Raw genomic sequence first — 13,955 nt, forward strand, 5'->3', positions numbered from 1 at the left:
ATGTTATGGCAGCTAGATGGTATACCTTCCCACAGGTGAAGTATGTCCCCAGGGCTTCCCGGTGTATAGATGATGGATGGTGTGAAGCGCAGTAAAGAACGAGGACACAAGGTTGCAGTCTCTTTACCTTTACTGAAGGCTTCAGTGTCCACAGTCCAGAGCACCAGATCACAGGGCAGACGGAGTCAGGCCGGTCCGAAGGCAAATCCAGAGTCCCCCGCACTGACTGTGAGCGCCGGCCGGCCGTAAAGCAGAGCACAGTGGTGACGTCACCGCTGTGCTTTATGGCCGGCGCTCACAGTCAGTGCGGGAAGCTGACGGCGAGGGACGTGACAGACACCGGAATGTTAGTATGTAGTGGTTTTTTTTTTTACATTTACAATGGTAAACAGGGTAAACATCGGGTTACCAAGCGCGGCCCTGTGCTTAGTAACCCGATATTTACCCTGGTTACCAGTGAACAAATCGCTGGATCGGCGTCACACACGCCGATCCAGCGATGTCAGCTGGTGATCCAGCGACGAAATAAAGTTCTGGCCTTCTAGCTCCGACCAGCGATGTCACAGCAGGATCCTGATCGCTGCTGCGTGTCAAACACAACGATATCGCTAGCCAGGACGCTGCAACGTCACGGATCGCTATCGTTATCATTCAAAAGTTGCTGAGTGTGACAGTACCTTTAGGAAAAAGACAATTGCTACTAAAGACTTGAAATAATTGGGGGCCCTGTTGGAAATTTTGCATTTTGTCCCACGAGGTTCGAGTTACACCGCTGCATAGAGCTGCAGTCTGGAGGCCACTTGGCTCTGCGGCTGCTCCCTGTCATTACTCCCTTTATTAGTCGCCCTATAGATTTCCATTGCAGGTTCTGTAGCCGTTTGCTGGCTTGTGCCGCTGCGATCTGTCCCTCGCCTTGATGCATAGTATGTGGAAGTGTGACGACACCAGGAGACAGCGAGGACATGATGCAAGAGCAGAGCAACACAGGAACCAAGAGATGCAACCTGTGGTGTAAAAGGGCGAAAATGTGTGCAATCGCCAGAAGTGTAACTAAAAAACACGGCACAGAGGCCGAATCTGGGAATGTATCCAAGCCCCAGGATCGTTAGATACCCCCTAGATAAGAGCACACTCTTATGTGCAATGTACCTGACCAGCAAAGTCACACATCACTTCTTAGTTTAAAAGCGGTAACGAATTGAAGACGTTATTTTGCATTGCTTTCTCCATTTACACCCAGAGCTGCAATCAAACTTCTGCAGGTTGCTCTTGGAAATGATCAATTTAGCTGTTGTGAGTGCCGAATTGTGTCGGTTTGCGATGCGCAGACTTTTCAGATTCCTCTCTATGGCCTATGTGAGTCTTGATTTGCCTTCTTGCGGTCACGACTACTCTCCTGCTCTTCCCTCAATGATCTTCCACTGACAGAAGCCGGATGAGAGTAATCTATTTATTATCTATTTCGAGATGTCATATATGCCAGCCATGAGAGATCTGCAGCCAAAGCCATAAGCAGATTAGGCTGGAAGTGCAATATGGGTGTGTCAATGCACTTAGACTGAACTGACACGCCCAAGTGCAGTTCCAGCCTGATTTACATATAACTTTTACATCACTGATCACAATGGCACCTCCAACATTCATACTGAAAGAAACCTGCCTCCTCGTTCTGCGCTGTAAGAAATTAAACTATCTGGAAAAGATGCGCGGCTGTGACCCGCCGGTGACCACTCACTTTACTGTGCAGCTTTCATTTCCAGTTTTTAGAGGTGTGGACCCAAGGAAGTGAAACACGATGAGCGGACATGTTCATGCCTGGATACTGTGAATTTTCAGATATTTTTTCTAAGAAGCTTCAGAAACCAAGACAGATTCTGGACCTGTGCACTAAATCCCACTCCACCTGTAGTTTAATGTTAATTACTCTTTTAATACATTTTTGTCAAGGTGACTGAGGTAAGGCACGGGGATATGGTGCCAAATAATAGGGTAACTATGGGAGGTACTGATGGTGCGGTCATCTCCGACTCTGTGCTCAGAGGGGCCCACCATACTGTGTATAGCAGAGCTGTGGGCCCACCATACTGAGTATAGCAGAGCTGTGGGCCCACCATACTGTGTATAGCAGAGCTGTGGGCCCACCATACTGTGTATAGCAGAGCTGTGGGCACACCATACTGGGTATAGCGGAGCTGTATATTGGAAACTTTGTGGACATTATTATTAATGTTAAAGGGAACCTGTCACCCCCAAAATCGAAGGTGAGCTAAGCCCACCGGCATCAGGGGCTTATCTACAGCATTCTGTAATGCTGTAGATAAGCCCCCGATGTAACCTGAAAGATGAGAAAAAGAGGTTAGATTATACTTAGGGGCGGTCCCGGTTCTGGTCCGATGGGCGTCACGGTCCGGGGCCTCCCATCTTCTTACGATGACGTCCTCTTCTTGTCTTCACACTGCAGCTCCAGCGCAGGCGTACTTTGTCTGTCCTGTTGAGGGCAGAGCAAAGTACTGCAGTGCGCAGGGCCTCTCTGACCTTTCCCGGCTGCGGCGTGAAGAAAAGAAGAAGATGACGTGATCATAAGAAGATGGGAGGCCCCGGACAGCGATGCTCACCGCAGCGGGACCGCCCCTGGGTGAGTATAATCTAACCTCTTTTTCTCATCTTTCAGGATACTTCGAGGGCTTATCTACAGCATTACAGAATGCTGTAGATAAGCCCCTGACGCCGGTGGGCTTAGCTCACCTTCGATTTTGGGGGTGACAGGTTCCCTTTAAGTTTAAACTTGGATAGCATTATTCTTATAGGGGCACTCAGATTATTGTGGCAATCAAAGGGACAAAATGTGGACTATTTTCGAGGGCAATAATATTACCTATAGGACAGAAAGGATGAACTATTATGTAAGGGGCACAGTGGTGGCCATTTTTATGTGGGGCACTAAGAGTGGTGCTATTATTGTTCAAGTAGAACAAAAATATGGGCTGTATCTTCGTGACACAGAATATCTTCCTTTTTTATTGCATTTAGCACTTGTTATTTTTTGCTGTTTACAGACGGTGTCTATGGGAGATGTGTATGCGCCCATATTACATGCCACTTTAACATGTCTGATATGGATTTTCCACACTTGTGGTTGCATTTTGTGTAGAGATCTCAGGAGTATCCACCCATGGAGAATTTCTGACAAAGTGACCTTCATGTGTGAATCATACAGTCAATATGAAATCACTTATGGCAGGGTTATTCAAAATCAGCATTAATATCCATCTCATCAAGGTCATTGTAACTTCATAACACATTGGGGCCGATATACTATTCTTGTTGCACAGAAAATTAGTGTAATTTTTCTAAGGTTAATTTTTTTTCAGTACTTAGGTGATTTTTATTCTTTTACAAAGAAAGAGAATGCATAAGGTTACGTTCACATATTCAGTATTTTATCTCTGAACTAGTGGATGGAGACTAGCTGCTATAATGTCTTCCATACAGCACGCATAAAAATGAATACTCCTCCTTTCTCAGTTTTGCACATGTTCAGCAACAGTAGCAAGCATGGTAGATATTATGTAGCAGTACTGAGCTGTGTGGCTGTGAATCTAAATCTGGGTTAGGCTGGATTCACATATTCATGTTTCACGTTCTGAGTATGGACTGCAATGAAAAGACCAGATGTGGGTTTCCTGACCTAAACTCAATAGTCTCACATATGATTTTGAGTCTGTATAATTCATGTCTAGATACCTGCGGCCTTGTCCATACCTGGACTGCCAAACACAGATGTATGAAAAGCAGCCTTAGGTAACGTTCACCCGCTCAGTATTTGGTCAGTATTTCACTTCAGTGCTTTTAAGCCAAAACCAGGAGGTGGTGATAAAAACAGAAGTGGTGACGTGTTTCTATTATACAACCAGATAGGAGGGCACCATCCAAGAATTAATGGAATCAACCTGAAGCATGTCAATTTGAGATACGTATAAGAAAGAAGAAAAGCATGTCAAAAGTCTGGGACCACCGGGTAAATAATATTTATTAAAGTACCGTATTCAAAAAGCCCAAAAACACATTAAAAGCAATTAAAAGCAAACTTGAAATGTACATCCATCAGAGAGGTGATAGTGTAATAATATACATACGGTACATATGAAATATACGCGTAAAGTATAAATTGTGCCGACAGGGCCGGACTGGCCATCTGGCAATTCTGGCAAATGCCAGAAGGGTCGGTCTGGTTGTGGGATGCATTGTCTGCTACGTTGTTAACAGAATCAATGTTCTCAAGACACCCACTGTTAAGAGTTGTGACGGAGCACAAAGCCGGTCACTATGTCACTTACCCCAGCATGCCGTGGGTATAATTAGAAATATTGGTCTTGTACTAAATCTTCGTTTCCTCCATCCAGGGTAATTTTAGTAATATATTCCATCTGGTTAATGGGGACGGGGACAACATGGGCCTGTGTGATTTCAAATGCCAGGACTAAATTTAATCCCCAGTCCGCACCTGTGTGCCGATATAACAGCAAACTCTGGTCCTCCAATAGAGGCGAATGCTTTGGCACCCAGTATAGAAACCACACACTATAAATATGAATATTGCTCAAATTGTCACAAGGGAAGCAAGAGGTATAAGAAGTGCAGCCTATGACTGTTTGCATAGAAAGACATAATAAATAATAATAATAATATACCATAGAGGAGTAGATCTCACATATGATACAAATAACAAATGATGGATAGTGCAACAAGAATATCAATCAATAATGCACGAAGTATAATAAAGGTAAATATTCAGAGATGCTATATAGAAAAGATCAAGAGTATGGAAAAGAGTCTAGTGCAAAAAGAAGAGCTAGACCCCGGGTTCACATGAGTAAGCAAACTTACCCGCAGCACGGCAGTCACAGGGCTGCAAGTAAATGTCCAGATGGGACACTTATAGAACAGGGCTAGAGTAAAAGTGCATGTGCCTGAAGGGACGCGCGTCGCCACTCAGGTGGCTTCTTCAGGGATAAAATTGTAATTTAACTGACTTGGCGAATCATTTTACCAGGTCATATTTATGGCAGAATAAACACTGTAAAAGCAATGATGGAACTGCATTTTTTTTCTTTATTTCACTGCACTTGTAGTTTTGAGATACATTATTTATTTTGCCATGCAATGTACAAGAAATAAGGAAAAAAAAACAACTTGTTCCCACGATGAGCTTTTGATGTTGCAGATTTTCTGCACCCATTAAGTAAAATAGTTTAAAAAAAAAATGTTGTGAAATACTCATTGTGGGAATGTAGCGTTATATGGTTATATTGTTGAGAAAAAATCAATTATGTCTTCATTGTAACAAAGCGGATTGTACTGCTGATGCAACACACCATGGAATGGGCATATGAGGATTGCATGTTGCCAGTGGGAAGGGGCATCCCGGGGGTCTGCTGCTGTGCCGCCTGTGTTACATGAGAAGTAATATCATCCCCATTCATATCCAGTGCTGTACAGCAGGATTTGTCTTTTCTTTTTTTGGGAAGGGGCTTGGCCTCCCTTGTTTACTGAACATGTTGACCTTTCAGGGAATCTGCCCCCCTGTCTTCCCAGAATTGACCATCATGTGGTTGCAGGGTCATCAGTAGCAAAGAATGACACAGCAAAACAAGAGGCCAGAACGTAAACAGTCTCCCTGAGTCCGCAGCCAATCACAGGCCAGGAATGCTCTGACATCCTCCACACTGGGAACAGAAGGAAGTGATGACTAATGGGAGCAGAATGTGTCCAGCCGGGGAGCAATCCCATTAACTCTAAGGATGCTGGCGGGAAAATCCAGCTGGGTCTCCCAACCCAGATACCCCAATGCAACGTTCGGAGACATGTCATTGTCCGCAACCTTTGCTAGACCGGTTTTGCAATCAGAAGGCATTTTAATTGCTTTTTTTTTTTTTTTTAAGCCTTTTCTCCAGAATAGAGAATCTCTTAAATAACAAGAACCCAAATCATTTCAATTATGGTGATCGCTTTTGTTGGCTGCAGTTGTTTTTAGGAGTCATGTCTACCGGAGGTCGTGTCACTAAAAAGGAACTTCCTAACTGAGAACAAGCATAGGTATTAAACAAAAGTGAGGGTTATTTACACGGTAAAACCAGAAAACTGAAAAAATAAAAAAGAATCTTTAATCCAATTTTTATGTAGATGGTATGGGCCTGATTTATTATCACATTTCTGCCAGTTTTTTGGTAGGAAAACTTCTCAATTAGTGACTTTTTGATTTGTGCCCCCCCCACCCCAAGTGTTATTTTGTGGTTTACTTCACTTTCTGATTTTTACGTCAGTGTGGCTTTTTCAGATGTTTTAGACAGATTAATGAAATGAGACTTAAAAAAAAACAAAAAAACAAATTGCTAAATTTGCCACAGCTATGCTCCAGTCCTCCCCCCCCCCCCCCCCATCCCTCCCAAGAGTGATTTTATGTATGCTATTTAAAGGGAACATGTCACCAGGTTTGGCCGATATGAGCTGCAGCCACCACCTTCCAGGACTCATATACAACATTCTATAGTGCTGTATATTTGCCCACAACGCGACCTGCAAGAGAAGAAAAAGAGCTTTTATTATACTCACTGCGGGACCGGTCTGAGCCCCGGGCCCGGTGCTCAGAGGGGGCCCACCCGGAGCTACGCTGCGCGCGCCAATACAGTTACCTTCTACGGCAGAGCAGGGAGAATCGATCTCCCTGCACTGCCGCCCGCTATGGGGCCCCTGAGCAGGCCGGGGGGGCCCAGTGTCAGTAGTGGGCCCCCCAGCCCGTCACCGCACTGATGAGGGAAGGAGCGCTGCGCTCCTTCTATAATCCCCCTGTCAGCGTCTGGCATCACCGACGCAGACATTGGGCGCAATTACGTCACCACCCAGCTCCCGTTGTCAGAAGATGAGCGGGAGGTCGGAGCACCGCTGGAACAAGGAGGAAGAGAGGTGAGTATTTATTAACCCTAAACCCTAGCTACGCCTCTGGCGGGGCGGTCCGGTCCAATGGAAGTTGCTGGTCGGCTGCCTCCCTCCTTCTTGCTTTGTCCCTACGTCACAAAGAGTCTCCCCAGCATCATACTCCTATGCAGGCGTATGTCTGTGCTCTGACTAGAGCAGAGTAAAGTACAGCAGTGCGCATGCGCTGGGTCACTTTAACCTTTCCCGGCGCTTCAGCGCTGCAGTACTTTGCTCTTCCCTCAACAGGGCAGAGAAGTACCCCTGCCAGGAGAGCGATGCCGGGAAGGAACAAGTCATCCACATAAAGCAAGAAGGTGGACAGTATTTGCAAGAATAAAGAGGCGCCGGGCCAGGACCAGAGACACCCCTCGGACCGGACCGCTCCGCGGGCGAGTATAATAAAAGCTCTTTCTTCTCTTGCAGGTCGGGTTGGGGCAGATATACAGAATTACAGAAAGCTGTATATTAGGCTTGAAATGTGGAGGCTGTAGCTCATATCGGCCAAACCTGGTGACAGGTTTGCTTTAAAAAAAAATTGCATTTTTCAAGGTTTTGAGCTAAAAAGTCGTAAAAACGGTTAGGTTTGCAGATTTGTCACTTTTTTTTTCTGCACAGATTTGTAACAAAACGTGAAGGGTTTCCGGATTCCAGCAAGGTGAATAAGGATCCTGAAGTGTCATGCACACTATGCTTATTTGTGACTTGCAGATTTGGTGCAGATTTAATTCTCCAGCATGTCAATTGTTTCAGCTGCACATTTCACCCAGATTATTGAGTGGGCAGAAATCCATCAAAAACGCACGTTTTTTGCCTCTGTTTTTTCCTGACGAGATGCAGAAATTTCTGCACCACAGACTTAACATGTTCACATAGCCTTATAGGAAAAACATTTTTATAAAGTATGCTTTGTGCCAAAATTCAGGCATGCCCCATTTTGCTGAATTTGGTAAAAAAAAAAAAAAATCTGCAAAAACCACAAATCAAAAAAATGGAAGCACAAATGATGAATCAGGCCCCATGTCCCCATATTGAGAGTACATGTTCCAGGGTGAGGTTTATGTGCATTTCTATGGTGGTCTTCTAATTAATGTCATGTTATAAATCAGTATTATATGGTGCAGCAATCCGCTGACCCCAGCAGGTCGGTTACTCTAATCTGGTAATCCAATTTATCACTGGGGTGGCGTCTGAGTTGTCTTTCCTGTTGGAAGGAAAATGTAGAATTATACGCCAGCTATTCAGAGGATTGAAAATTTATGCCGTGCTGAACTTCACCCGGTTGGGGAGAGCAGAGACCACCCTCCCTTGTGGCACATTCTGGAAAATAGAACTCAACCTCAATGTGAACTCTTAGGCTAGGGTCACATTGCGTTAGTGCAATCCGTTTAGCACTAGCGGATTGCGCTAACGCAATGTTTTCTATGGGGCTGCGGTCGGGGTCGCGGTAACGTCCCCGCTCTCGCAGATCCCCGATCTGCGAGAGCGGGGAACGGACCGCGGGCGCGCCTCGGACGCTGCAAGCAGCGTCCGCGGCGCGCCAGGAATCACCGGCGCGTCGCTAGCGCGTGCCGAACCTGGCACGCGCTAGTGAAGCGCGTTCCCATTGCCTTCAATGGGCGCGTTAACGGCCGCGTTGCACGGCGTTAATTTCGCCGTGCAACGCTGTCCATTTAACGCGGTCCCATAACGCAATGGGAACCCAGCCTTAGGGCAAACCTGAGCTGCTCTTGTAAGACCGTGATGGAGACTGAATTTCCTTATGTGACTGTAGAGACAATTCCCAAGAAAACTCTAAAAGTGAAACAATGCAAAGAATTCACTTTCACAAGACAAAATTAAATCATAGCTGTCATTTCATGTGACTTTTCAGAATAAACTGTCATGTGTGTGTACATGAGGAATAACACTATAGCTAGTCATTACGTGACTTGTGTCCTGCATTTTTACAAGGTTTTCTCTCAGTTTCAGTTCTCTCTGAACTAGTGGATGGAGACTTGCTGCTATGATGTCTTCTATACACAGCACGCAACCAGGATTACTCCTTCTTTCTCAGTTTTGCACATGTTCAGTAGCATGGTAGAGATTATGTAGCAGTACTGAGCTGTGTGGCTGTGATTCCAACTCTGAATCAGGCTGGATTCACATGTCCGTTTATTTCCAGTAACGGAAAATCCATATCCGTATGTTTAATACATGTGGCAACTGTGTGTGCGGCACCCCAGGAGTTTGGGTACCCCAGTATTGCTGCCTTCCTCTCAGGGAGGGTAGTGCTATGCCTGGAAACAAGAGGGATCTCTTTGGCAGGTAAATCACACACACAACACCGTCTGAATCTAGGCCAGGAGGGGGAGCTCAAAACCCTGTTTTAGGGCAGCTTCCCTGGATAAAGATCCTGGTTTGGAGGAGGAGCTAGATTAGTCTGGAGCAGACAGGAAAGGAGCAGAGGAGAGATTTCAGGGCTCAAGGAGGCTACAAGTGGGCTTCTGAGGAGCCAAAGCGCAGAGACCGGGTACCTGGAGCCCGAGGCTGTGGGGAGCTGCAAGCTTCATAGCAGAACCGGAGGGCATAGGGTTACACGGACATTGCACAAATTAAGCCTGTGGTACAGCAGCATCCTGGAGCCACCATGCGGAGACCCCAGAAGGAACGGCTCAAGCTGCCTACCATACAGGTACTTGTCCTAGGACAGGAGAAAGAACTGAAAGAATTAGGACCTTGTTTGGAACACTTCAGGCAGCAAGGAACTTTAGCAAGCGCAGAGTGGAAGGCTCCTAACCTGCCTTGCCAAGGGGATTCCACTTGTTTCCGGGCTGCCTGGACTCCTATGTACCTGTTGCCGGTGCCCTTGACTGTGGCCTGCCAACTACAGTAAACTAGGTAGAGACTTACAACTTGTGTCTTTTACTCATTTAGCGGCAACCGTCATCACCGCCATACACCTTAGGACCCCTGGGGACTCCGCTTCACAGGTGGGAAGTGTACCATCAGTGCTGCAATAACATCCCCCAGAGGACTGCTTTAACGCAGCGTCGGTCCCACTATTGACCGAACACCACAGGTGGCGTCACAACAGACTTATAAACACTTTTCCCCTAAAAGACCGTTCCCGTTTACAATGAGTCCCAGGGCCACGGACCGGGTCGCAGCCACCGTGACATCCTCTTTAATAGCCGACCGGACCCGGGAACGAGTACCCTACCCTGGTGGGCAACTCATGTGCTGCATCAGTACCACACGGACGGCCGCTGGTAAAAAAGCGCTACAGTAAGCACTGTTCCCCGGCGGCGGGTGCTAAGTACGGCTCTCATCATTCTCCCCTGCTCTGCCGGCGATCGGCGCGAGCAGATGAGAATGATGAGTTATATTAAAGTCCAAATGCTGACAGCAGGTGAGGGCTTTTGGGACTCTTATTTCCATCATCCGACACCTGCTGCTGCTAATAACAGTGACAGCAGAAGTAGATGATCGGGGTATTCCTCAGCCGCTGCCTGTGACATACCAAAATAAATGAATGAAAAACCTGGCGTGGGTTTCCCCTTATTTTCTTGGAACCAACCAGGCAAAACTCATAGCTGGGGGCTGCAACCCTTAGCTGTCAGCTTCTGCAAGGCTGGCTATCAAGAATAGAGGGGTCCCCATGCTGCTTATTTAATTATTTAAATAAATAACCGTGGGAAAAAGTCAGTGATGAGGTTACTGCAGTTCAAGCTCATTGTCTTCACAGCAGATCACTGTGAGAATTTTTCTTATAGACACTTCTCCATTACCAAGCTGTAGGCTTGATGTCACCTGACAATACAAAGGGGACATTAATAATAATAATAATAATAATAATAAACAGTCATAAGTAACAACGTTAACAATACAATAATTAACCCCTTAGCGACCGCCGATACGCCTTTTAACGGCGGCCGCTAAGGGTACTTAAACCACAGCACCGTTAATTAACGGCGCTGTGGAAAAAGTCAATAGCGCCCCCCAGAGGCCGATTTTCTCCGGGGTCTCGGCTGCCGGGGGGTAGCCGAGACCCCAGAGAACATGATTCGGGGGGGTTTTAACCCACCCCGCATTTGCGATCGCCGGTAATTAACCGTTTACCGGCGATCGCAAAAAAAAACAAAACGCGATCTCTTTAATTTCTCTGTCCTCCGATGTGATTGCACATCGGAGGACAGAGAAAAGGGGTCCCAGGTGGCCCCCCAATACTCACCTAGCTCCCCCGATGCTCCTCGTGTCTCCCGGTGGGCGCCGCCATCTTCAAAATGGCGGGCGCATGCGCAGTGCGCCCGCCGGCCGGCACCGGGAGAATCTTTGGGGTCTCGGCTGCCGGGGGTAGCCGAGACCCCAAAGAGCATGATCGGGGTCGGTTTTACCGACCCCTGTTTTGCGATCGCCGGTAATTAACTGTTTACCGGCGTTCGCAAAAAAAAAAAAAAAAAAGTAAAGTGTAATTCTCTGTCCTCTGATGTGATCGCACATCAGAGGACAGAGAAATAGGGGGATTCGGGGACCCTGCCATACTCACCTATGTCCTCTTGCTGCTCCTCCTGGCCGCCGGCAGAAGAAAATGGCGGGCGCATGCCCAGTGCGCCCGCCATCTGTCTCCATCTGCCGGCCGGCAGGAGAACAGCAGTTGGGGCTAAAGTTAGGGTTAGGGGTAGGGTTAGGGGTAGGGTTAGGGGTAGGGTTAGGGGTAGAGGTAGGGTTAGGGGTAGGGTTAGGGGTAGGGTTAGGGGTAGGGTTAGAGGTAGGGGTAGGGGTAGGGCTAGGGCTAGGGCTAGGGTTGGGGCTAAATTTAGGGTTAGGGTTGGGGCTAAATTTAGGGTTAGGCTTCTTTCACACTTACGTCGGTACGGGCCGTCGCAATGCATCGGCCCGACATACCGACGCACGTTGTGAAAATTGTGCAATACGTGGGCAGCAGCTGTAGTTTTTCAACGCATCCGCTGCCCAATCTATGTCCTGGGGAGGAGGGGGCAGAGTTACGGCCACGCATGCGCGGTCAGAAATGGCGGATGCGACGTACAAAAAAACGTTTCATTGAACGTTTTTTTGTGCCGACGCTCCGCCAAAACACAACTGATCCAGTGCACGACGGACGCGACGTGTGGCCATCCGTCACGATCCATCGGCAATACAAGTCTATGGGCAAAAAACGCATCCTGCGGGCACATTTGCAGGATCCGTTTCTTGTCCAAAACGACGGATTGCGACGGAATGCCAAACGACGCAAGTGTGAAAGTAGCCTTAGGGCTAGGGTTAGGGTTGGGGCTAAAGTTAGGGCTAGGGTTGGGATTAGGGTTAGGGTTTGGGTTAGGGTTGGTATTAGGGTTAGGGTTGGCATTAGGGTTACGCTTGGGATTAGGGTTAGGTTTGGGATTAGGGTTAGGTTTGAGGTTAGGGTTGAGATTAGGATTAGGGGGGTGTTGGATTTAGGGTTTTGATTAGGGTTGACATTAGGGTTGTTTTGGGGTAAGGGATGTGATTATGGTTAGGGCTAGTGATTAGGATTATGGATCAGGTTGGGATTAGGGTTAGGGGCGTGTTGGGGTTAGGGTTGGAGCTAGAATTGGGGGGTTTCCAATGTTTAGGTACATCAGGGGGTCTCCAAACACGACAGCCAATTTTGCGCTCAAAAAGTCAAATGGTGCTCCCTCCCTTCTGAGCTCTGCCGTGCGCCCAAACAGTGGGTTACCCCCACATATGGGGCATCAGCGTACTCGGGATAAATTGGACAACAACTTCTGGGGTCCAATTTCTCTTGTTACCCTTGTGAAAATAAAAACTTGGGGCTACAATATCTTTTTTGTGAAAAAAAAATATTTTTTATTTTCACGACTCTGCATTCTAAACTTCTGTGAAGCACTTGGGCATTCAAAGTTCTCACCACACATCTAGATAAGTTCCCTGGGGGATCTAGTTTCCAAAATGGGGTCACTTGTGGAGGGTTTCTACTGGTTAGGTACATCAGGGGCTCTGCAAACTCAACATAATACCCGCAGACCATTCTATCAAAGTCTGCATTCCAAAAAGGCGCTCCTTCCCTTCCGAGCTCTGCCGTGCGCCCAAACAGTGGTTTACCCCCACATATGGGGTACCAGCATACTCAGGACAAATTGGACAACAACTTTTGGGGTCCAATTTCTCTTGTTACCCTTGTGAAAAAAAAAACTTGGGGGCTAAAAAATCTTTTTTGTGGAAAAAAAAAAATTTTTTTATTTTCACGGCTCTGCATTATAAACTTCTGTGAAGCACTTGGGCATTCAAGGTTCTCACCACACATCTAGATAAGTTCCATGGGGGGTTCTAGTTTCCAAAATGGGGTCACTTGTGGGGGATTTCTACTGTTTAGGCACATCAGGGGCTCTCCAAACGCGACATGGCGTCCGATCTCAATTCCAGCCAATTCTACATTGAAAAAGTAAAACGGCACTCTTTCTCTTCCAAGCTCTGCGATGTGCCCAAACAGTGGTTTACCCCCACATATTGGGTATCGACGTACTCAGGAGAAATTGCACAACAACTTTAGTGGTCTAATTTCTCCTGTTACCCTTGTGAAAATAAAAATTTGTGGGCAAAAAGATCATTTTTGTAGAAAAAATGCAATTTTTTTTTTTCACGGCTCTACGTTATAAACTTCTGTGAAGCACTTGGGGGTTCAAAGTGCTCACCACACATCTAGATAAGTTCCTTAAGGGGTCTAGTTTCCAAAATGGTGTTACCTGAGGGGAGTTTCCACTGTTTAGGCACATCAGGGGCTCTCTAAACGTGACATGGCGTCCGATCTCAATTCCAGCCAATTCTGCATTGAAAAAGTCAAACGGTGCTCCTTCACTTCTAAGTTCTGCGGTGCGCCCAAAAAGTGGTTTACCCCCACATATGGGGTATTGGCGTATTCAGGAGAAATTGCATAACAAAATTTATGGTTACACTTCTGTTTTTACACTTGTGAAAATAAAAAAAAATGGTTCTGAATTAAG

The 13,955-nt window shown here is 46.7% G+C and overlaps 1 long non-coding RNA gene across 1 annotated transcript in view; it reads right to left on the reverse strand.

Moving 5' to 3' along the window:
* LOC138667463 (uncharacterized) overlaps nucleotides 1-13,955 on the reverse strand; it is a 156,874-nt gene that overhangs the window by 1,017 nt on the left and 141,902 nt on the right. The gene's annotated exons all lie outside the window — the stretch shown is intronic.

The sequence above is a fragment of the Ranitomeya imitator genome, chromosome 2 (genome assembly GCF_032444005.1).
Source record: "Ranitomeya imitator isolate aRanImi1 chromosome 2, aRanImi1.pri, whole genome shotgun sequence".
Taxonomy (NCBI): domain Eukaryota; kingdom Metazoa; phylum Chordata; class Amphibia; order Anura; family Dendrobatidae; genus Ranitomeya; species Ranitomeya imitator.